The sequence below is a fragment of the Microcaecilia unicolor genome, chromosome 5 (assembly GCF_901765095.1).
Source record: "Microcaecilia unicolor chromosome 5, aMicUni1.1, whole genome shotgun sequence".
NCBI classification, from domain to species: domain Eukaryota; kingdom Metazoa; phylum Chordata; class Amphibia; order Gymnophiona; family Siphonopidae; genus Microcaecilia; species Microcaecilia unicolor.
In genome coordinates, this window is record NC_044035.1 from 260,087,251 (window position 1) to 260,112,198 (window position 24,948).

Sequence of the window (24,948 nt, forward strand, 5' to 3'; positions counted from 1 at the left end):
ATTAACCCAAAAAGAAGACTATATCTAGAATTTGGACTCCTTTCATGACTGGTGCTAGGATCTGGCGCCATGAAATAAAATTGAATATCACTATGATAAGTAGTAGTAGTAAAACAGCTTGAAAAATTATTGTAGCTGGTGGAAACAGCACTAATAAAGGCTTTATTTTGTGCTCCATTTTCTACACTAGTCTATACAATACAGTAATACATGGCCAAATTTGAGTGAGGATATCCTGTTTACTGATAGGTTCATCTTGACTGCTGCTGTAATCTGGCTTGGGACGCCTGGTGTTATAAAAATTGGAAGTAAAATTAAATTCTTTCATTAGGGCACATTGAATCACATCTTCACCTCATCTCTTTTGTACAAATGGATGATTCTGTTTTGAGCATGTTCAGGGACAAGCAGTTTTCATACCTTAAAATAATAAAAATAAATATTTTCTTTCATGCAGATCTGTCATTTGTTTAAACATAACTAGATGGGCTATAAGCCCCTAATGCAGTCCATTGGTTTTCTTATATTTTGTCCTTGTGATGATTTATACTGTGCCAAAACTGGATAATAAATAATAAATGCTACCAACAATAAAGAACGACTCAGAGGTTTGTTTGCTCTATTTTGAGTGTACGCAGAACGACGGCTGGGAAACAGAGATTGACCTACGTAGCTTCAACTGTGTGATGTCATGCCGTCCTTGGATTGCAAGGCATGACGCCATTGGATGATTGGAGCCCCAGAATGAGGCTTGAAATTCACGGAGAGAGAGAGAGAGAGAGAGAGAGTCGAATAGTATTCGTTGAAGTCCCCTTGCATCAGGCAAGCTTCCTTTTCTTTTCAGAAACGGGGCACTAAAGCCTCAGGACTTTCACCTCAGGTATTGAAAAAAAAAATCCCCTATTTACATTACTCTGTCGTCAAGGTTTTATAAAATAGAGCTCCCATGTTCTGTGGACGTCTTCCAGCTAAACCCCAGGTAATACCTTAGATCTGATATGAAACTGCCAATATATATAAGAAGAAATCCTTGTCTAATAGAATGAATTATTGGGAGTGACTAGTAAATGTTAAGCTGAAGTAAATAACCAGACGCAAACTCTGCAGGCATTAGGACAAGGGAGTGAGCTGGAATAATGCATTAAAGATGTATAGGCCTGTGAGTTGACTTTAATTACAGTTTCAGTTACAAGCTCTAAACCCAGGAGAGGAAGCTTAATATTTGTTTCCTTAACTTCCGTGAGTCCCATTTGATGTCCTCCTGAGATATGCTTAAGAGGGTTCATTGAGAGGCACTGAAAATTCCAGTAGAGTTGATTCCCACAGTAACACAGTGATTTGATATACCACTGAGGAGACATCCGGGAGGCTAAGGATGTCACCGGAGGGACAGCAGCTTAGCTTCTCCCCAAAATTAATGACGTGATTTACTTTTTTAAAGAGGAATGCAAGCACTTTGTTTTTCCTACTGTGTGTCTGTATTAATTTTTATTCTTTCTAACCCATGAAAAGACACAACAGATTTGAAAATGGGCTAAATCTGACTGGGGTTTACTGAAATATACCCCCCCCCCCCCCCCCAAACACACACACACAATGCATTTTTTTCCTTTTCAACTATATTTTTGCAGTTTTAACCTGAACAATAAAAATTGGGGAAAAAATAAATGACATACTGTAGTCCTTCAGTATATTACAAAGCCTCCAGCTTCCTTTATTCCCCCCCCCCCCCCATAACTTTATTTGTGATTTACTATACTGCATAATCTGACTTTAGCAGGACAAAACAGTTTACAGACTAAAAACATAAAGGAAAGGAACAATCATAAATAGGAATGAAAACCCATTCACTTTGAACATAAAATAAATACAATAGAACAATTAGAGTAAAGGGCAGGGCATGGTGTCTTCGACAGTTAATCTGCGGCCTGGATTTAGAACATAAGAATGGTCCATGTAGCCCAATGGCCTGCTTACAACAGTGGCCAAGCCAGGTCACAAGTACCTGGCAGAAACACAAGTCGTAGCAACATTCCATGCTACCAATCTCAGGGCAAGCAGTTGCTTCCCCATGTCTATCTCAATAGCAGACTATGGACTTTTCCTCCAGAAACTTGTCCAAATCTTTTTTAAACCCAGATATGCTGACCGCTGTTACCACATCCTCTGGCAAAGAGTTCAGAGCTTAACTATTCGTTGAGTGAAAAGATATTACCTCGTATTTGTTTAAGTGGCATAGGCTTGTTGAAAGAGCTATGTTTTTAACCCTGACAAAGGTTTTTTTTATGGATAATTTGCCATGAGCACAATCCCAGCTAAAGTCCACCTGAAGCATGATTAGGAGCTGAAAAGCACATAGTAGATCCAAGTCCCTGCGGGTCTCAGTCCAGCGCTCCCAGGATCAATTATTTCCATGCCCAGAAGGGCTCCCATATCATGTTAAAGGCTCGTAGCTGAATCCAGCAGAGAGCTGTAAGTTTAGCCATGAAATAAATATGTTGCAAATCTATTGCCTGGGTTCAATGCATTTCTATGGGAAATGGAGTTCCAGCTTTGGTAATATATAAGATTTAATGGGATGAATTGTAGCATGGATGAAAAAAACAGCACAAAAACACACTGAGTTAAAAATGAGTCAAATCAAACCAGGGGTTCCAGAGAAGTAAGTTCCCCAAAGTATGTCCCAATGCATTTCTATGGAAAAAGAAGTTCCCGCTTCTGTGGCATAGAAACTTAGGGGGTCTTTTACAAAGGCACACTATCATTTTTAGTGCATGCTAAGGTGCACATAGGAAGATAATGAGTGTCTTAGCATGTAGCACATGCTATTTTTTAGCACACACTAAAAAAAGCTAGCAATCCTTTTTAAAAGGGGCCCTTAGAGTTAAGTGTAGCTGCTAGAGAACAGGGCAAGACATTTAAAAGATGGAATTCTCTGTGCTTCCAAATCCCCAAACTGTCCTTAGAACATAAGAATAGCAATATTCGGTCAGACCGAAGGTCCATCTAATCCAGTATCCTGCTTCCAACAGTGGCCAATCCAAGTACCTGGAAGAATCCCAAAGATCAGCAAAATTCCATGCTGCTGTTCCCAGGGATAAGTAGTGGCTTTCCCCATTTCTATCTTAATAGCATATCATGGACTTTTCCTCCAGTACTTTGTCCAACCCTTTTTTAAACCCAGGTACGCTAACTGCTGTTACCACATCCTCTGGCAAGTTGCAGCATTTATTAATCGAGTGAAAAATAATTTTCTCCCACTCGTTTTAAAAGTATTACCATGTAACTTCATGTACTTTTTGAAAGAGTAAACAATTGATTCATATTTACCCATTCTACTTTACTCAGGATTTTGTAGGCCTCTATGATATCCCCTGTCGGCTGTCTCTTCTCCAAGCTGAAGAGCCCTAACCTCTTAAGCCTTTCCTCATATGAGAGGAGTTCCATCCCCTTAATCATTTTAGTTGTCCTTCTTTCTAATCCCGCTATTTTCTTTTTTGAGATGCAGCAACCAGAATTGCATCCAATACTTCAAGGTGAGGTTGCACCGTGGAGTGATAGAGGCATTATAATTCATTTTTTTCTATCCCCTTCATAATAATTTCTAGCATTCTGTTCACTATTTTGGCTGCCGCCGCACCCTAAGCAAAAGATTTCAATGTATAGTCCACAATGACACCTACGCATTTATGAGTTGGCCAGTGCCTATGAGCAGCCACCTTCCTATATCAGTCACTTGTTTAACATAATCAGTTGAGGTGCCATACTGGTATGTGGGGTTGAGGAAACTACGTACCTAAGAACAGCTGGGGGTGTAAATATGATGCTGTATATTACGTTAGCTGATGGAGCACTGTACACGTAGCAATTATTCTAATTTCTTATCAAGGGATTCTCTCCCTGGGCCAGTCATCTTCCATGAAATAACTGAACTAGGGGCTCCCTTGCTATGTGTACTTCTTGGGTATCTAGTTATAGAACTGAGTATCTAGTTATAGAACTGAACATCAATGATACCAAGGTACAAGGAAAGAATTATTCACACAAAAGGCTGACATATCTCCCAGGGCACCAATCAACTCCCAAAGCAGTTTACAGCTCTGGACAGGACTGAACTGTCTCCTAGTCCAGACACCATCCTAAGGATTTGCCTTAATTACATGTTGTAGATGGCAATCCAATTAGACTCAGCTGCAGACAGCATTACCCATGTGTTTTCATTTAAAGTGAAGTGCTGTTTCCTGTTTTAGAGCTTGTTTAGTAATGATTGTTAACAGCATGAAAACTGCCTAGGTTGCAGATTAAGAATTTGGGGTTATCTAATGTTTAGTTTGACTCTTCAGGTTTTCTGTAACTTAATTCTGCATGAAAGTTTCTTTAATAGTATATGATGTATTACAGTTACATTAATGCATCTGAGGTGCCAGATCTTGAAGTATCGGGAAGTAATACTCTCACATAAGAGCTGCAGGTCATAAGAACATAATAGTAGCCATACTGGGTCAGACCAATGGTCTGTCTAGCCCAGTATCCTGTTTTCCAAACAGTGGCCAAGCCAGATCACAAGTACCTGGCAGAAACCCAAATCGTGGCAACACTCCATACTAGAAATCCCAGGGCAAGCAGTTGCTTCCCATGTCTGTCTCAATAGCAGACTAGGGACTTTTCCTCCAGGAATTTGTCCAAACCTTTTTTTAAACCCAGATATACCAACCGCTGTTACCACATCCTCCAGCAGAGTGTTCCAGAGCTAAACTATTCATTGAGTGAAAAAATATTTCCTCCTATTTTGCCCCATTGCTTCTATGGATTTGTAGTTCTAATTTGTGTATACAAAGCAGGAACTACAAATCCATGCAGGCATTGGGGCAAAACCAGAATGGAATCAGCCTGTTCTTCGTGATCTGGAACCACCTGGTGACCCACCAGATGTAGCACCTCAGAGTAAAGAAATTTCAAACAAAACATCTGTACCAACAGCTTATACCTAAGACACACACCAACAAGGTGCCTCCAGAGTAACCTCACACTCTGGAATGCACTCAAGATTTGTGTTAAGTGAAGTCCATCTCTACTTCAGGAAGCAGGTGAAAACTTGGCTCTTCTCCAAGCCTTTAATAGAAGAAACAACTAACTTGCTAGTCACATACAAAAGGACTAACACTAGCTGTACATACTGTAGGAGGATTTGCTTATTCATTCTAACCAAGATCATTTTCATGGACCTTTCTGACTCCATCTGCAGTTCTCATTGAGGCCCTAAGGTGCACTAAGCTATAATATGGGCTTAGTGTGCCAAAAAAGGCTTACCGCAGGATATGCTAAAGAGTCTTGTGGTAATTTTCCCTTTTCTGTGCACTGTGTGGTATTATTTTACATTTGTCTTTTGAAGGGGGGGTGTCGGACAGAGAGTGGACATGGAAATGATATTCAGGTAGCATGTTGACATTAGTGCGCACTAATCCCTGGATTCTATAAATGGCCACTAAAGTTATGTGCGTGATCCAGCATGCGTAGCCATTTTGCTAATTGGCCTTAATTAGGATTTACATGCAGATCAGGTTCTAGAACAATCATGTAAATTTGTGGGGGGGGGTTTCCAAAATTTTACATACGTAAATACAGAATTTGTCTAAACCATGCCTAAAGTTAGGCAAGGTTTATGCCCTAATCACTATTCTATAAAGAATGTGTATCCTTCATAGAGTGGTGCTCAGCACGTAAAATTGTTCAGCGCTGGTTTTTAGGCACAACTTAGAATTTACCCCTAACTGATGGGCTGATGATCAGAAGCAAACGCAGGCGCTAGAGGCTGTTAGCGCCATACTAGTGCCTGCGTTTACTACCGCCCCATGATCAGAGCCCCCGAGTGCGTGAAACAACAGGCTCGTGGGCTCTCAACGCAACTAGCATGCCAATGCATTCAAAACAGGGCTCTTAGTGCAAGTAGCATGCAAATGCACACTAAACCTATTCATCCCCAATGATCAAAAGATTGGCTGTGGCAAACCCTACGCCAGCTCGGAGCTGACGTTAGGGTTTGCAGACCATTGAGGAGGAATGGTGAGCCCTGTCCAGCATGCATTTGCATTCTAGTAGTCCCCCATTCCCCCCAATTCAGCAACCCCCCGCAGGAACTGACAACCCCCCTCCCTCAGTGACAGGGGGCTGGAGGTCTGGCGGACCTCTGACCCCCCCCCCCCTCCACGGTTCAGGGGGAGCTGGAGATCTGGCGGGTCTCCAGCCCCCCCCCCCCCCCCCCGAGCATGCGCTCAGGCGTAATCCTCCCGCACTTGTTTGACAGGTCTGGGCTGTCAAAAGCCCAGACCTGTCAAACAGGGGCTGGAGGTCCATGGGCCCACCAGACCCCAACTACCCTTGCCCCGAGCAAGGCAAAATGGGGACCGGAGGTCCGGTGAACCTCTAGTCCCCCCCACAACACAGGTTCAGTGGGCCACGTTCAATCCCCCCACCCCCTACCTTGGGTTGGAGGAGTGAAGTGGCCTCCCTCCTCTTCCTTCGGCGCTGTCTGCAAAATGGTGGCGCCCAGCACTGCCCAGTGTATCCTGTGCGGGACTTCACATCATATAAGGGGACCTCCAGCCCCCTGTAGCTGGAGGGGGTGGTTGGTCGCCCACTGGGCTACAGGGACCTTTTACCAATGCTGGAGGGGAGGTGGAGGGGCTGCAGACCCACCGTATCTCCAGCCCCCCTGAACTTGTGTTGGGGGGGGGGGGGGGGACAATCCTCTCACACTTCTACCCCATAATCAGAGAGAATTGTGTGCTTAAATTTGCATGCAATTATCTCTGATTATAGGTGCATTAAAGCCCCCCCCCCCCCCCCGTTCTGTTCCAGTGCTATTTTTAGAGCACTGTTTGGAACCGTGCGGGACTTTTGATCATCTGCCCCTGAATAACACAGGGTGAGTGCTCCTGTGTTAATTAATTGCAGATGTGGGAAAGTCCTGCATTAAAATGCACTAAGCCCATTTTGCAGGGCTTCTTAGTATAAGGGCCTCTTTGTTGGTTACTCTTCTAATTCCTGTTAACACTATATCTTATCTGTCTATATGTTCTATCTCGGCTTATTGAATTAAGATGTTTAATGTGTGTGTGTTGACATTGTAAATACCAAACTATGCCATAATATGAAATGTTATTTGAGTATTCTCCTGCAGTGATTGTTTATTGCCTATGTCAATGTTATACTTGGGTGAATGTCCTAAAAAAGACAGTAAATAAATCTCAAATAATGATTAAAATAAGCTTAAAGTTCAGAATGAAATGAGAGGTGCCCTGATATGCTGAATATTTCAGATGTTTTTTTTGGTACAATCTTCCTCTGATATTATTTCTAATTGAGCTACTCTGCTTATCACATTCCTTACTGAGTCAGATAAGATTAATGTGCTTAAATTTTACTTTCAAAAGAAGGAATTTCTATTCAGTGGATAAAAATTATTTATTTCCTGATGTATGTGGAGGCTAAAGAAGTTAGGGCTCTTCAGCTTCGAAAAGAGACGGCTGGAGGGGGGGAATATGATTGAGGACTACAAAATCCTGAATGATGTGGAGCGGGTGAAGTTAAATCAATTTTTTTCACTCATTCAAAATGTACAAAGACAGGAAGATGCTCAATGAAATTGCATGGAAATACTTTTAAAACAAATAGGAGGAAATATTTTTTAATTGCTGGAAGACGTGGTAACTGCTTAGCATATCTGGGTTTAACAACGGGTTTGGACAAGTTCCTGGAGAAAAAGTCCATAGTCTGTTATTGAGATGAACATGGGGGAAGCCACTGCTTGCCCCGGAATTGGTAGCATGGAATGTTACTACTAATTGGGTTTCTACCAGATACTTGTGACCTGGATTGGCCACTGCTAAAAGCACAATACTGGACTTGATGGACCTTTGGTCTGACCCAGTATGGCTATACTTATGTTCTTAAGTTTGAAGGAAAAGTTTCTTCATCTAAGACGTCAGGTTTTGGTTGTGGGGGCATCTTTCTTCCCAGAATGACCTTCTAAGTGTCTGGTAACCTTTCAGGGTTCTAGATGTATCTTTTATAAAAGTGTTAGTTAGAACATTTTGTTATGGATAAGAATAGTTAATTGTTTATTACACTTGGAGGTACCATGGCTAGGGTGACTGTGCATTCAAAATGTATAGTTCTTTCTCTGTTCCGTTTCTTCAGGTTTTCCAAGTTTTTACCTCTGTCTATTCCTCCATGGCTTTATGAGGTTTGTATATTTCTTCATGGCTTCTACTATTGTGGACAATGGGGGGGGGGGTCGGTATTTTATAATTAATTTTATGTAAATATGATGAAAAATGTAAAAAATGAGGTCAACAGAATGGGAGGGACTGTCTACAGAAACTTTGACCTGTTCTAAATAATACTAAGGGCCCTGTTTACTAAGATGCGCTAGTGTTTTTAACGTGTGCCTAAAATTAGCCTGCGCTAAATTCTAGAGACACCCATACATTCCTGTGGGTGTCTTTAGCGCATGCTAAAAATGCTAGCGCGCCCTTAGCACTGTTTAGTAAACAGGGCCCCAAATAGTCTAGTTCCTTTGGAAGCAGTAAACATGGAGCCCTTTTACAAAAGTGTGCTAAGCCCTAATGTGGGCGTTGCACATGAGAAAAGCATTTTTTTTAAACACACGTCTTTAATTCACTATAAAATTAAACCATGCGATTGTTGTGAATGTAGACATAATAAGAGAGTTCCATAGGGGAGGAGCTACATCCACAATACTTCTTTTCTGCAATGTAAATGAATTAAACATTTTGGGCGAGGGAAGAGAGATCTTGTGAACGTACTTTTTACTTTAGGACATAGAATGACAGCCAAGTGACCATATAAAAGGGAGGTTAACCATGAAGAATCTTAAACACAGCTGTTAAACTTTTAAACTTAACTCTCTCCTGAATAGGCAACCAATATAATTTTATTAAAAAATGGAGCTCAGTGACTTTAATATTCCTGCTAATGATCCTTCCAACTCTTATATTTCCAAGTTACTCGCTTTAACGTCCTCCTTTAATCTCCAACTATGCTCCACCTCCCCCACTCATCAAAATGGTCACTGTTTTGATCTCATCTTCTCCTCCAACTGTTCACTTCCTTGCCTCTGATCTTCCCTCCTCTGATCACCATCTTATAACTTTCACACTTAAATCTCCTCCCTCCCAGTCCCATCCTATCTTATCTAATTTATCTAGGAATCTTCACGATATTGACCCTTCATCTCTATCCTCCCATGTTTCAAACCTCCTCTCTACTGTGGCACCATCCACGTCTGTCAACGAGGCTGTTTCTTCTTACAACAATACTCTATCCTCTGCCTTAGACACTCTTGCACCTTTGATGACCCGCCCTGTAAGGCGTACAAAACCCCAACCTTGGCTGACTTCTAATATCCGCTACCTAAGTTCCTGTACCCGCTCCGCCGAACGCCTCTGGCGGAAATCTCGGGCCCTTGCTGATTTCTTACACTTTAAGTTCATGCTGACCTCCTTCCAATCTGCTCTTTTACGTGCCAAACAGGATTATTATATCCAACTGACCAACTCTCTTGGCTCTAATCCTCAACTTCTCTTCACCACATTGAACTCTCTCCTCAAGGTGCCCCCTCCCCCAACTCCCCCTTCATTATCTCCTCAGACCCTTGCTGAATTCTTTCACAACAAGGTTCAAAAGATAAACCTTGCTTTCTCTACCTCACCACCTCTCCCTCCACTAGTCCGTTACCCTCTCTCTCCTTCCCCTCATTCCCTTTCCTCCTTTCCTGAAGTTACTATTGAGGAAACTACACTTCTCCTTTCTTCCTCAAAATGTACCACCTGTTCCTCTGATCCCATTCCTACCCACCTTCTTAATGCCATCTCTCCTGCTCTTATTCCTTTTATCTGTCAGATTCTCAACCTCTCACTTTCCACTGCGACTGTCCCTGCTGCCTTTAAACATGCTGTGGTCACACCTCTCCTTAAGAAGCCTTCACTCGACCCTACTTGTCCCTCTAATTACCGACCCATCTCCCTCCTTCCTTTTCTCTCCAAATTACTTGAGCGTGCTGTTCACCGCCGCTGCCTTGATTTTCTCTCCTCACGTGCTATTCTTGACCCACTGCAATCTGGTTTTCGCCCTCTCCACTCAACCGAAACTGCGCTTACTAAAGTCTCCAATGACCTATTACTGGCTAAATCCAGAGGTCAATATTCCATTCTCATTCTTCTTGATCTTTCCGCTGCTTTTGACACTGTCGATCATAGCATACTTCTCGATACCCTGTCCTCACTTGGATTTCAGGGCTCTGTCCTTTCCTGGTTCTCTTCCTACCTCTCCCTCCGCACCTTTAGTGTTCACTCTGGTGGATCCTCTTCTACTTCTTTCCCTCTGCCTGTCGGCGTACCTCAGGGTTCTGTTCTTGGTCCCCTCCTCTTTTCTAGCTACATTTCTTCCCTTGGATCATTAATCTCATCCCATGACTTTTCCTACCATCTCTATGCTGATGACTCCCAAATCTACCTTTCTACCCCTGATATCTCACCTTGCATCCAAACCAAAGTTTCAGCGTGCTTGTCTGACATTGCTGTCTGGATGTCTCAACGCCACCTGAAATTAAATATGACCAAAACCAAGCTTCTCATTTTTCCCCCCAAACCCACCTCCCCGCTCCCCCCATTTTCTATTTCTGTTGATGGCTCTCTCATTCTCCCTGTCTCTTCAGCTCGAAACCTTGGGGTCATCTTTGACTCTTCTCTCTCCTTCTCTGCTCACATCCAGCAGATTGCCAAGACCTGTCGTTTCTTTCTTTACAACATCCGTAAAATCCGCCCCTTTCTTTCCGAGCACTCTACCAAAACCCTCATCCACACCCTTGTCACCTCTCGTTTAGACTACTTCAATCTGCTTCTTGCTGGCCTCCCACTTAGTCACCTCTCCAGTCGGTTCAAAACTCTGCTGCCCGTCTCATCTTCCGCCAGGGTCGCTTTACTCATACTACCCCTCTCCTCAAGACCCTTCACTGGCTCCCTATCCGTTTTCGCATCCTGTTCAAACTTCTTCTACTAACCTATATATGTACTCACTCTGCTGCTCCCCAGTATCTCTCCACACTTGTCCTTCCCTACACCCCTTCCCGTGCACTTCGCTCCATGGATAAATCCTTCTTATCTGTTCCCTTCTCCACTACTGCCAACTCCAGACTTCGCGCCTTCTGTCTCGCTGCACCCTACGCCTGGAATAAACTTCCTGAGCCCCTACGTCTTGCCCCATCCTTGGCCACCTTTAAATCTAGACTGAAAGCCCACCTCTTTAACATTGCTTTTGACTCGTAACCACTCGCCTCCACCTAACCTCCTCTCTTCCTTCCCGTTCACATTAATTTATTTGATTTGCTTACTTTATTTATTTTTTGTCTATTAGATTGTAAGCTCTTTGAGCAGGGACTGTTTTTCTTCTATGTTTGTGCAGCGCTGCATACGCCTTGTAGCGCTATAGAAATGCTAAATAGTAGTAGTAGTAGTAGATCTCCCAAAAATCAATTTGGCTGCAACGTTTTGAAGAACTTGTAATCTAGACATCTGATAAGTAATCCAGGGCTATTACAGTAGCCATGCTGCCTGGTTTACCATCTATATCTGTTGTTTGCTCTAAGAATATATGTATCTAATTTGTCTTCATTTACCATTGATTTTTCTGACCAAATAATTCAAATGTACTTTCGTAGTCAGATGGGAATCCAGGTAAAACCCCCAACAGTTTAATCTCTTCACACAGTGTAATGTGCATCCCTACAAATATTGGGAATACATTCAGTATGGCATATTTACTTGGTCCCACCCAAAAGATTTTAGTTTTTTCCAGGTTCAGTTTTAGACCTCTCTGACTTATCCATTGAAGGACAAGTCCAAAGACCCTTATACATCAGTTGATAAAGGAATTCCATTGAGTTCATACAGGGAAAAAAATAACACTATATCATCCGCATACAAATAATATGATACCTCATAAGATGTAAAAATATGGCCTAATGAACATAAGTATATGTTATTCAAAATGGCTGAAAGTGGTGAAGCTTGCAGTACTCCACAAAAAATCTGCCAAGATAAAGATAAGTCCCCAGTCATAAGATCCTTATGGTACAATTCAGCTCCCTTAGCAAGATATCTTGATTCCCTAAATCAAATGTTGCCGTAAGAGCCAGCTGCATCGCAAACCCCTGCTGATGTCCATCCAGGTTGAATTGTGGTTCATGCATGAAGGTGTCAAGTAAGGTTTCTGTGCTGTACCGACACTGGAAACCAGACTGAGCATTAACTAACAAATCAAATGTTATCAGTTCTTGTTGTAACCAACCAGCAACTAGTGCTTCAGCTATCTTGGCTATTATTGTAATCTGTGCCACACTCCTGTAGTTGGAGCTAGTGTATTAGGATTAGTGCGTGCTAACTGGTTAATGTTGGGTTGGCATAGGAGCACTTTGCATTTCCTAAATAGAGGCGGTAAGTACTCTGGGTTAATTTTTTTGTAAGTGTCTCACACTAGTGGAAAAATTAGCACAGGAACTGCAAAAAGAAAAAAAAAACTATTTTACAGCAGCGTTAAAAATGGGCTTAGCATGCAGGAAAGTCCCATGTTAAAACATACTAAGCCCATTTTCTAACGTACTTTAATAAAAGGGTCTCCCCCAAATGGGAATAGCATGTGGAGTGTGGATCATATGACTCTTTCCAACTCCTCTGCATGTGTATGTGAGTAATGAGTGGACAGTTTCAGTGGAGCAGTACCCAAACATTCTGTTCGTTTGGAAAGAATAATGAAATTAAACCAAGTGTGAAAATGTCATTGTTAATGGATCTTAGAGGATGGATTTTACAGTTTAACCACAGGGTGACAGTGTCCCAACCAGTATTAGCTGGCAGTACATATATGCAACAATTAAGAAAGTTGTACAGTCACTAGGGTTTCACAGTAGAATTTACATAAAAGAAAATGAAATAAACATCTGAATGACTAAAAAGTAGCCCTTTGGGGCTAAGAATGTTTCGTGGAGAGGGAGGTGCATCCTGGAGAAAGCATGCAGAACAGTCCTCATGAAATTATTTACAAGCTCACTGAGTGTGTTAATGTATACGTTGTATGTGTTTTCTGTGATGTATCTTTGTGTTTCTTGTGTACATATCTTTGTGTTTTTTGTGTGTACGTGTCTGTGTACAGGAGAGTAGAGAAGAGGCAATTTAAAAAGAATAATTCCCTATCGGCTATATTTCAGTGTATGAAAGTTTCTAGGATACAGAGCTGGAACTACTGCTTTCATAGAGCTATTTTTAGGGACGCTTATTTCTCTGGAACTCCCTGTCCAATCTAAGCCATTTTTTGAACCTAATGTGCCTTTTCACAGATTTTTCTTCAACACAAAATTTGATGCCATTCCATTCAAATTTTGGAAAGTTATTTTGTCCTGACAGACATTCTCAACTCCTTGGGTATAATTTCTTTCCAGCATTGATTGGGTTGGAAAGAAAGCAAAAAACAAGCAACAAGATGATAATTTGTACACCAAAAGAGTCTCAACTAATGAAATGAGCAGGTGCTGTAAAGGTTGTTTAAAAAGCATTAGAATGAGTATAAAACAATGTGTTGACTCTTCAGCATGCTCAATGAGTTTTTGAGTTTTTCAGCCATCATCCTATATAATAATTTGTACCTCCAACGTTCTCTGGCTGGCTGTCAGGGTTCATAACATCTCCTGACATCAGCAAGCCACCAGCATTCCTTTCCCTCTCACTGTCTCGCCCTTACGTAATGACGTAATGTTGTCAGAGGAGGGCAGAACAGTGAGAGGGCAGGGAACCCTGGAGGCGAGCTGACGTCAGGATGTTACGAACGGAACAGAAGCCAGCCAGAGAATGTTCAGGTACAAATCGCTGGACATGGAGGGGAGGATAGAATTGCGGGGCATCGAAGGGAGAGCAAGGCAGAGAATCGATGGACATGGATGGAAGGAGAGGAGAGAATCGTGGGACACAGATGGGAGGGCAGGGAAGAGGAGAATCGCTGGACATGGAGGGGAGGGCAGGGGGAGAGAGAAAAAAATGCTTATACGAGAGCCTTCCTAGGGCCCATTTCACTGTTGACAAAACAGGCTTGGTTCCACTAGTCCACTATAATAGAGGAGCAACCTAATGGTGGTGCAGTAGCCTGAGAACCAGAAGAACTAGGTTCAGCTCCCACCGCAGCTCCTTGTGACTCTGGACAAGTTACTTAACCCTCCATTGCCCCAAGTACAGAATAAGTACCTCATATAGTATGTAAATTGCTTTGATTGTAACCACTAAAAGATAGTATATCAAATCCCATCCCCATTCATTCAATTTCATTTCTGATTCTGCTCTACAGTACTTCCTAGTAAAAGGTTATTTTCAAACACATAAGAAAAACGTGGTAATTTGTGGCCTAATTAGTGCTACAGTGTGGCAAATTACTGACCCAGCAGATGGAATGGGGCCATTATGTCATGTGGCTCTAAACTCAGCATAAGGGCTGGAAGGGGATGGGACGACTTCCCTATGAGGAAAGGCTAAAGCAGCTAGGGCTCTTCAGCTTGGAGAAAAGATGGCTATGGGGAGATATGATAGAGGTCTATAAAATAATGGGTGGAGTGGAACGGATAAATGTGAAGTGTCTATTTACTGTTTCCAAAAATACTAGGACTAGGGGGCAGGCAATGAAGCTACAAAATAGTAAATTTAAAATGAATCAGAGAAAATCTTTCTTTACTCAACGTGTAATTAAACTCTGGAATTCGTTGCTAGAGAATGTGGTAAAGGTGGTTAGCTTAGCGGGGTTTAAAAAAGGTTTGGACAGCTTCCTAAAGGAAAAGTCCATAGACCGTTATTAAATTGACTTGTGGAAAATCCACTGCTTATTTCTGGGATAAGCATCATAAAATGTATTGCGCTTTTTTGGGATCTTGCCAGGTATTTGTGAGCTGAATTGGCCACTGTTGGAAACAGGATGCTGGACTTGATGGACCTTTGGTCTGCCCCAGTGTGGCAATACTTATGTACTTATTATTAAAATGGACTTGGGGAAAATCCACTGCTTAGGATAAGCAGCATAAAATGTTTTGTACTTTTTGGGATCTTGCCAGGTATTTGTGACCTGGATTGGCTACTGTTGGAAACAGGATGCTGGGCTTGATGGACCAGTATGACAATACTTATGTAAGTCTGTGTACATGGCATTCCCCTTTTCTCTGTTTTAATTCTCAGACATTATATATAGATTTCACCTGTGTTGCATTTTTAATGCTTTGGTGTCATTGAGCCTGAAGTAGATGCTGAGAGCATTCATGTTTCCAGCCAGACTCCTCTGCTTTGTACCTTGTGAAAATAGCTTTAAAAAATAAGACTCTCTGGGCCAGATGCACTAAATCTTAACGACCCTCTAACAACCCTTTAAGGAAGGAAATTCCTAACCGTTGCATGCATTAAAGGCCTTTTTGATGAAGCAAGCAGCTAACGAAAACGGAATACAAAAGAGTAACTACCATTGTAATGTGGACGATTCGGGATGCACTAACAATACCGACGATTATACCGAATCATTTACCGCGACATTATTAAACGTATGGTCAGAGAAGTCGTAAAGGCCTGAGCTGTCATCTCCCCGCTTCCCCCTGCACCTTAAAATTCCAAGCTGGCATGTTTATAAACAAAAGTGAGATAAACAACACCTCCCCGCTTCTCTGCTCTCCTCTGAAGCTTCAGGCAGGTCCCCCTCCCCCTCCCTTCCTCTGTTTTCTCCAGCCGGAGGGGGGGTGGAGGGGGAGGGGGGCAGGTCTCTCTGCTGAGCTAAAGGGTATCACAGTGAAAGCGGTCTTTTGTTAGAAAGGGGGATTTATGAAGGACGTTCTTTTGGAGTCTTGAGGAGGACCTCTTCAACTGCACTCTCCTGCTAGGATCACAGAGCTAAATGCTCGCATGTCCCGATCCCCCCCTCTCCCTCGCACACCCCCATCTGACATAAGCAACCTACGTAGGTTTAATACGTTTGTGTTGAAGTTTGTGGCTCTGCGCATGTTTTAGGAGCCGATTACCGATGGGGATTTCGAATCTGTAATGCATTGTACTTTACAATACTGTACCGAACATGTGTGACTTGTTTTTTTTGGTGCATTCTTTGTTTTTTCAAGTTCGGTAAGCACTTTTACGTTTTAGATTTTTTTACGTTTGGTTGATGCATCTGGGCCTCTGCTACAGAGCCTGAACTCTATAGGTGGAAACAGACTAATAGCCATTTCTGTAGCTAGAAATCCTGTGTAATATCAGTTTCCAAGTGTGAAGTGACTGCCGAATACCTTGAAAACACATGATCTAGCAACTTTCTGGAGGTCACTGAAAACGATCTTATTCAACAAGACCTATAATAAGAATTCTTCATAAAAAAACTCATTTCATATCTATATTAGAACTAATCAACACTGAATTCCTTAAATTGGTTACTTTAATCATATTGTCATTTTACTCTTTGCATATCTTGTAACGTATTAATTATTTCTTAATTCTCATGAATTCCATCTACCTTAATCGAAATAATACTTTGTTCTTCTTATTTTGCTAATGGCGACTGTTATAGCGGCATAATGTAAGGTACATTGAGCCTGCAAAGAGGTGGGAAAATGTGGGATAGAAATGGAGCAAATAATACAATTTTGTGTTTTCTTGGAATTACTGGTTTTGTTTGATGTTTCACGAACTGAACATCGTGCACTATTACACACCTCTTAGTTCATTCTGCCTGGCTTCTTGGTAGGCGAGTATTCACAAAGCCCATGATTTTCTGTGTGCACCACAAGTACTTTCTCTCAAAGTTTGTAGTCCCAGCCTTCAGGGCTTTTTTTCTAGATTTAGGTCCTTGTGGTCACAAGGAGAATTTAACATACTATAACTCACTAGTTCAAGAAAACTCAAGTACTTTGCATAGGGGCCCTTTTACTAAAATGCATTAGGAAATGGGCTCAGCGAGTTTTATCATGGGACATTCTAGTGTGCTGTGGCAATATTTATGGTATTTTCAATGTATTTTTTCAGGTCATGCATGTTTGTATTAGCATGCGTTACCTGAAAAAAGTTATCACGGGAGTACTTACTGTCTCCTATTTAGGAGGTGCTAAGTGCTCCTACATTAACTCATTTTAGCATTTATATACCGCTTAGACCTAAGCGGTTTACAGTTTCATTATACAGGAACTGGGTCTGTCCCTACTGGGCTCACAGTCTAAGCAGTACATTGTACTACTGTTGTACTTGGAGCAACAGAGGGTTAAGCGACTTGCCCAGGGTCACACGGAGCTGCAGAGAGAATTGAACCTGGTTCCCCAGGATCTGAACCCACTGCTGACCATCAGGCAGCTGCAGGAATCGAACTCAGTTCCCCAGGTCCGCAGCCCACTACACTAGCTCACTCCTGAGGTCAGCTCTGAGTTATTCTGTTAGCATGCGCTAGCTGGATAAGGCTTCCATGCCCATTATACACCCCATCCTGCAAAAATTACAGAAAAAGTAAATAACACATGATTAATTGAAACTTGACAGGCAAATTACTGCAAAATACTGTGATGCTTAATGTGGCTTAGTAAAAGGGCCCCATAATTCTTACGTATATTGTTTGCTTGAAATACATCCCATTGTATTTGGTTTGGATTTTAGTAGTGCTGTAAATTCAAATTCTGGCCATCATACAAAATTGGGTCATCCCCCTCTAACCTGGGAGCTGCAGTGTTTTTAAATTAGAAACAAAAGATGCTGGTACTGGCATGCAGGACCATCCGTAAAAGGTGGAGAGACTACCCAGTGACCTGCCATAGAGTCTATGAAAAGGCAGCATTGCAAATATTATACCAGTCCCTAGTGTGTATGGGAAGTAATACTATGGTATTTAGGACTGGGTGAACGTTTGGGGTGTATAGGGGGTGTCTGCTGTAGGTAATATATCTGACATGGAGGAGCAGTAGCTTCTATGTTTGGGGCACAGTGGGATGTTGTGTCTGGGAATGTTTTGTGGGGGAGGGGTAAACTAGTACAAAATAGGTAGCTTATGTACCTGACACCTAGATCTGCACTAAGCAACTGCTCCAGGTAATCTGATTTGGCTGCTGTTGGAATTATTCCAACAAGAAAAGCAGAAGATGAAATAAAGATGATGATTTGGGGGGGGTGGGGGGTGGGGATTGAGTTTCTAGTTCGATGAGTGCTTCAGAGATGCATCATTTCCCATTGCTCATCATGCTGGTACAATTCAGTATGACTGGTGCAGCTGCATGTGGTATTTTACAGTGAAGAAATTGGAAAATATGCATCCTGACTTTTATCATATGAAAAATAGCTAGCTCCACAACTGAAGGATAATGAAACTCAGTTTTTAGTTGTTAGTCCAAAGGCTATTATGTTCAAACACTTCCATGGGGGTACAAAATTTCCCTCATCGACCCCACATCTTACCCCTTTTAAAGGATGTAGGAGCGATCCGCAGTTCTGCAGTGCCCTACCAGCGTCATACTCCAAAACTGTGTCAACTGAACCAAGGCCAATGTCATTTTGAAGCACAGCACTAGTAAAACAAAAGGGACTGGAGATTGTCCTTTCTTCCTTGAGTCTTCATGGGATGCGAAATCGGGGAGAAGTGAGAGAGATGTTTGGAGAAGCACTGGAGGAGGGGGGAACGAGGAACTGCCAGTTGTGTTAAATCTGTGAAGGGAATGTGTAGTGTGTTTATAACCGATAACACCCTCTTTCACAAAATTCTGTAATTTTTCTAAATTAGTAAGAGAATAAGTAGAGGTGGCCTATTAAGACAAAGGGTAAAGAATTTTGTCAAACGTACTGTTAGCAGTTCATCTATCTAATATAATAAAACGCACCATCAACGTTCTGAGGACAACGTTCTGTGAAGCCTTGAAGCCCTGAAGCCATCTGACGTCACTCCCACCAAACAAATCCGGAAGCGAAGCGTCGGGGAAGGAGGCGGCGCTACCGACGTCTAGCCTTCCCTTCGCTGTGTTCCGCCTTCAAAACAAGGCGGAACACAGGGAAGGGAAAGCTAGACGTCGGGAGCGCCGCCTCCTTCCCTGACGCTTCGCTGCACGAACCGCCACGGAGGTAAAGTTAAAAAGAATAAAAAAAAAAAAAGGGATGCATGGATGCGAAGGGATGGGGGGGCATGGATGCGAAGGGGGGGGGGCATGGATGCGAAGGGGGGGGCATGGATGCGAAGGGGGGGGGGAGAAGAGGGCGGGCCAGGCTGGGACATGGGAGAGAGAGTAGCATGGATGCGAGGGGGGGTCATGGAAGGGCGAGAGGGGACTTGCTGGAAAAGGATGAATGGAGGCGGCAGGGGACAGAGGAGCATGGATGGGTATGGATTGGGAGGGCAGGGCACAGGGAGAGAGGGGAATTACTGGAAATGGATGAATGGAGGGGGCAGGGGACAGAGGAGCATGGATGGGCATGGATTGGGAGGGCAGGACTCAGGGAGAGAGGGAAATTGCTGGATAGGGAAAAATGGAGGGGCCAGGTGACAGAGGAGCATGGATGGGCATGGATTGGAAGGGCAGGACTCAGGGAGAGGGGAATTGCTGGATAGGGATGAATGGAGGGGACAGATGGGCATGGATGGATATGGATTGCAGAGCAGGCCTCAGGCAGAGAGGGGAAATGCTGGATAGGGAAAAATGGAGGGGCCAGGTGACAGAGGAGCATGGATGGGCAGGACTCAGGGAGAGGGGAATTGCTGGATAGGGATGAATGGAGGGGACAGATGGGCATGGATGGATATGGATTGCAGAGCAGGCCTCAGGCAGAGAGGGGAAATGCTGGATAGGGAAAAATGGAGGGGCCAGGTGACAGAGGAGCATGGATGGGCATGGATTGGAAGGGCAGGACTCAGGGAGAGGGGAATTGCTGGATAGGGATGAATGGAGGGGACAGATGGGCATGGATGGATATGGATTGCAGAGCAGGCCTCAGGCAGAGAGGGGAAATGCTGGATAGGGAAAAATGGAGGGGCCAGGTGACAGAGGAGCATGGATGGGCATGGATTGGAAGGGCAGGACTCAGGGAGAGGGGAATTGCTGGATAGGGATGAATGGAGGGGACAGATGGGCATGGATGGATATGGATTGCAGAGCAGGCCTCAGGCAGAGAGGGGAAATGCTGGATAGGGAAAAATGGAGGGGCCAGGTGACAGAGGAGCATGGATGGGCATGGATTGGAAGGGCAGGACTCAGGGAGAGGGGAATTGCTGGATAGGGATGAATGGAGGGGACAGATGGGCATGGATGGATATGGATTGCAGAGCAGGCCTCAGGCAGAGAGGGGAAATGCTGGATAGGGAAAAATGGAGGGGCCAGGTGACAGATGAGCATGGATGGCCATGGATTGGAAGGGCAGGACTCAGGGAGAGGGGAATTGCTGGATAGGGATGAATGGAGGGGACAGATGGGCATGGATGGATATGGATTGCAGAACAGGCCTCAGGCAGAGAGGGGAAATGCTGGATAGGGAAAAATGGAGGGGCCAGGTGACAGAGGAGCATAGATGGGCATGGATTGGAAGGGCAGGACTCAGGGAGAGGGGAATTGCTGCATAGGGATGAATGGAGGGGACAGATGGGCATGGATGGATATGGATTGCAGGGCAGGCCTCAGGCAGAGAGGGGAAATGCTGGATAGGGATGAATGGAGGGGCCAGGTGACAGACAAACATGGATGGCCATGGATTGGGAGGGCAGGACTCAGGGAGAGAGGGGAATTGCTGGAAAAGGATGAATGGAGGGGGCAGGGGACAGATGGCCATGGATTGGGAGGGCACGGCTCACACTCTCTCATATACAATGTCTTTCTGACTCTCACTCTCACACACTGTCTCACACAGTATCACATTCACTCTCTATGTGCCACACAGTCACTCACACACTCGCTTGGTGTCATACACTCACTCTCACAGAGAATCTGTGTCTCACACACACTCTCTCTCTTGCCCACACACACACACTCTCTCTCACACTGTGTCTCACATACACACTTGCACACACTCTCATTCTCACACACACTCTCTCACAAACACACTCGCACCCAGACTCACTCTCTCACACACTCACACTTTCACTCTGACTCTCAAACAGTCACTCTCACATACACTCTCCCAAACATACACACTCCAAGGAAAACCTTGCTAGCGCCCGTGTCATTTGTGTCAGAAACGGGACTTTTTTACTAGTATTTATATAGTGCCTTATCTGAAATTCTTTTCAATGGAAAATAAAAGTTCTTGAATACAATATCATGTTAATGTTCTTAAAAGTTAAGTGATGAAACTTTTGCAAAGTGATTTGTATGTATGTAAGCTAATTCATAAGATGTTATGGGGGGGATTCTATAAATGGCAGTCATGGACACTGGAAAAGACTGGTGCCAGGCTAACGCCTGCTGAAATTTGGTATAAATCGTAGCGCCCAAGCTGGGCATGCTGACTAATTATTCTATAACACTGCGCATAACCTTTTGGAATGCCCCTGACCAGTCCATGCTCGCCCCATGGCCAGGCCCCCTCTTGAGTTATGCGCTATGGGATTTAGGTGCCCAATAGCATATGCAAATCCTAATCAGTGCCAATTAACAACAATTGGTTTTTAGTATCCAGTTATTGATGGTTAACAGCTCGTTAGCCAATTAAGTTGCACATGCATCTCGGAACCACACCCAAATCTGGGTGCCATATATAGAATCCAAGGGTATATGTACTACCAGGGTTAGTGAGCATTCCCCACTCTGATTTCTTGCCCTTGTCTGTGGGAGAACTATTTAATAACACTGGAGAAACCAGCATTAATGAACAGGGTAATCACAGGTGCATAGGACCAGCCCTACAGTTGATGACTATGATTTTTGCAACTGGCTCCACTTTTCTGCCTCTACTTAAATATGCAAAATGAGGCCCCACAATGAGATTGTGCCCGTGGCCCCCCTCCCTTCACAGCCCCCATAGGTCACTTCTGCTGGTGCATACTGATTATCTTAAAATAACATCTCTATTGTCCGGCCATTGTATCAGAGGAAATGCGAATGACTCCACCACTGTGGCTGGGGTTTACACTTTTTGGACTAGATTCTATATATCTTGCTGACATTTCCGTATGGAAATTGAAGTATACTCTATACGTTTTAATTTAGATGTACTTTTATAGAATAAGCCGAGCGCCGAACCATGTGACTAAATTTAGTCGTGGTCAACTATGCCAAGTAAAACCTGGTGTAAATCCTGATGCCTAAATTAGGCATGGAGAAACGCACATAGATTTTAGAAACACCCACGACCCATCCATTCCACGTCTATAACCACGCCCACTTTTCAACTATACGTTACATTTAAGCACACCACATTACAGAATAAGTTTAGCAAGTAGTGCGCATAAATTCTAATTAGTGCCAATTAGTGCTGATATTGGTTAACATTCAATTGTCAGCACTGATTAGCTTGTTACCTAATTAAGTTATGCAGTACGCTTCAATTTCCATGCGGAAATCTCAGTACAATATATAGAATCCCGGGGTTAAGGGATAATTTTGTCCACATAAGTTAAAAGTCCAGTTGGTAAATTTTACCTGCTATTTTTTTGTTAATTTTCTGAGTGAAAATATGCGCACACTCTTGTTTTGAAAATGACCCTAGCAAAAACAATCTGCAGATATCTACACCTGCTACACACGTGCAGTGTTTTTAGGGGAAAATTATGTGGATGCTTTGAAAATGTAAGAGTATGCCCCTAATTCCAAACCCTGCCCTCAAGAATACCTCTTCACACTGAGGGTAAAAGTACACACACAGAGGCTCCATGTGCTTACTGTTACCTGTAGATAAGGCAGGCAATTTTGAAAACACCTTTTCCTTTACCCACTGAAATGGCTTTTAAAATCATTCTCCCTCTGAACAAGACTAAACCCAAGTCTGAATTTTTCTTCTGCCTTGCCACAGTGGGTTTTCTGTCCCTGACTTCATGAGCACAAGTGCCTCCAGTCCAAGGTACATCTAATTATAATATTGAACACTGTTACTGAATTATTCCCATTATAGCAATTAGAGTTTGTGCTTTGCTGAATTGCACCAGCTTCCCTCCGCTTGGCCTCTCCTGTCTGTGCTTTCTAATTGGTTTCATAGTGTGGAAAGCACTAAAGCCATCTTCTTTAATTGATTGTGGCAGACTGTCATATGTCATCAAAACCGCATTAAGATGCCATATGATTCATTTATTAAGCAGATAATGTAATTTCCTTGCTTGGGGTGTGTAATGGGCCATATAATACATTTTAGCTTGAGAAACACATGAGCAACTGAAGACCTCTGTGAGCAGAGGTGGGAGAGACAATCAGACACATTAAAAGCCCTCTCTGAAAGCACTAGAGATTTGATTGTTGAGCTGGTTCTTTCTAACATTTTTGTGAGCAATATTGCTGGAGGCCTGTCTGATAATTTTGTCTTTTTGGAGATTTTTTGTATCATCCACAATAGGGTAGATGCCCCTGATTGTGTGGATGAAATAAGGAAGGATGTAGTGAAGCTTGAGGAATGGTCCAGAATTTGGCAGCAAAGATTTAATGCTAAAAAATACAGGGTTGCAAAAACCTAAAGGAACAGTACAGTGTAGTGGGTGAAGAACTTTTCTGCTTGAAAGAAGAGCAGGACTTGGGTATCATCATAAGTGATGATCTTAAGGTGACCAAACAAGTAGAAAAGGCAACGATGAAAGCTAGAAGGATGCTTGGTTGTATAGGAAGAGAAATGACCAGTAGGAAAAGAGGCGATGATGCCCCTGTATAAGAGTCTGGTGGGACGTCTTTCAAAATATTGTGTACAGTTCTGGAGACCACAATTTCAAAAAGATATAAATAGGATGGCGTCGGTCCAGAGGGCGGCTACTAAAATGGTCAGTGGTCTTTTTTAAGCATATAGGGACAGACTTAAAGATCTGAATATATATACTTTCTGAGAGAAGAGGACATTTCTCTGATAAGTGAACACTATTTTGCTTTGTGCTTTGGGAACTTAAAGATTGGGGTTTAAAGGAGGAATTGTAGGTTAGTGATAGGCAAAATAAAAAAGCAAATTTTATCAACTAATCTCCATAGTCTTTTCCCCTTAGTTTTAAAAACTTTGTACCACAGCATTAACAGACTCTAGCAGGCACCTCAGGATCTAGTTTAGTCTTCCCACCCACCCCTAGGACAACTCTTCATTTATAGTCAATTATTGTAATTAGGGTAACAAGCAAGGAGTGCTCTTACAGAGTTTTAAATACATTTCATTAACATCTAAGAAGGAAACACTAAATAAATCATACAATATACTATATAAACTAAAAGGCATTTTTATTAAGGGGGGAGGGAGAATTTAAAGGAGGGGGGAAGGTATAGGATGTATTACTTGGATGTAAATGTGCCTTATTCTGGAGAATCTTTAGTTGCATCGTTGTGGGTGGGGGATGGATTCTTGGGAGGGAGGTGGGGGGAGGGGGACAGGGAAAGAGGGGATTACACCTAAAACATAAATTTACTTTGAATTATTCTTGAGTGTTCTGTACATGTAAAAAATCCCATAGAGTATGGACTAGTATTGGAGGGTGTGAACTTACTGCAAGCCTATGTTTGTACTTCTTGTGAATGGTGTAATGTTTGCACTGTCAGTTGGATCTTAATAAAAGTGTTGAAACATAAAAGGCATTTTTATATTAGGCTAATATCCTTAATACTGTAGCAAGTTTTAAATTATTGAAAAACTCAAAAACACTAAGATAGAGTCAGCAGTCCAGCAGCGAGAGGGGTGCTATCCAGTCTTTTGCATTGAGTGTTACATGGATGATTATCTCCCAGTTGGTGAG

At 42.9% G+C, this 24,948-nt stretch overlaps 1 protein-coding gene across 4 annotated transcripts in view; it reads left to right on the forward strand.

Annotated features, from left to right (window-relative positions):
* The first annotated feature begins 736 nt into the window (after window positions 1-736).
* The window catches only part of POP4 (POP4 homolog, ribonuclease P/MRP subunit), a 60,251-nt gene continuing 36,039 nt past the window's right edge, over window positions 737-24,948 (forward strand). The window contains exons 1-2 of one of the 4 annotated variants that reach the window (XM_030204050.1): window positions 737-979; window positions 8,200-8,245. The gene's annotated coding sequence lies outside the window, so the exon portion shown is untranslated. The remainder of the gene's footprint in view (window positions 980-8,199; window positions 8,246-24,948) is intronic. The other 3 variants (XM_030204052.1, XM_030204051.1, XM_030204053.1) reach the window with 3 other exon arrangements.